We start from the raw sequence: 745 nt of genomic DNA on the forward strand, positions 1-745 counted from the left end.
CCTGCTCCTCCCCCGGCGGCTGCGCGGCGGAAGGGGCGGGGACAGCCCCGCCCCCGCGACAGCCCCCGCCCCCGGCTCCTGGACGCGGGAGCGCAGTGGCTGAGGGCGGGGGGCGCAGGACGCCCGCCACAAGACACGAACTATCTGGTGGGGGGGTCCAGACTGACTCACTTGTGGCTCTGGGCTGGCTCACGGATTTGGACTGGGAACTGAAACATTTCTTTCCAAAACAACAAAAGGGAAGGCCCGAGAAGTGCTGCTCTTCCCCAACTTCGTTGCAACTGGTGCCCCTGTCCGGCACGAAGGCGGCCAGTCCCTTCGGGATCTGGTTAAATTGTCAGGCTCCCTCCGCTGCGCGCGGTGGCAGCGAGCCCCGCTCTTTCCTAGAGCGGCCGTCGTAGAGGACGGTTGGGTTTTCTGCTACTTTTGTCCTCTTGGTACGAAACCCGACGCCTTTCTGTCCTCTATTTTTCTCTTCAAGAGGACATTTCTCAAGAAAAATAGAGGACATAAAGGCATCGGGTTTCGTATCAATAGAGGACAACCGGACTGTCCTCTGTGGTAGCCACCCAGCTCTTCTATGACAGGCCGCTTGAAGACCTTCCCCGTGTTAGTTTTAATCTTACTACTGCTAGCTTTGTGCTGTGACCCCTCGTTCCTGTATTGTGAGAGACAGTAAATAATAAATCCCCGTTTACTTTCTTCATGCCTCGAGGAGGGCCCCAGGGGAGAGTAGGTAAGAGCC

The sequence above is a fragment of the Gavialis gangeticus genome, unplaced genomic scaffold (genome assembly GCF_001723915.1).
Source record: "Gavialis gangeticus isolate Ggan-Ray unplaced genomic scaffold, GavGan_comp1, whole genome shotgun sequence".
NCBI lineage: Eukaryota > Metazoa > Chordata > Crocodylia > Gavialidae > Gavialis > Gavialis gangeticus.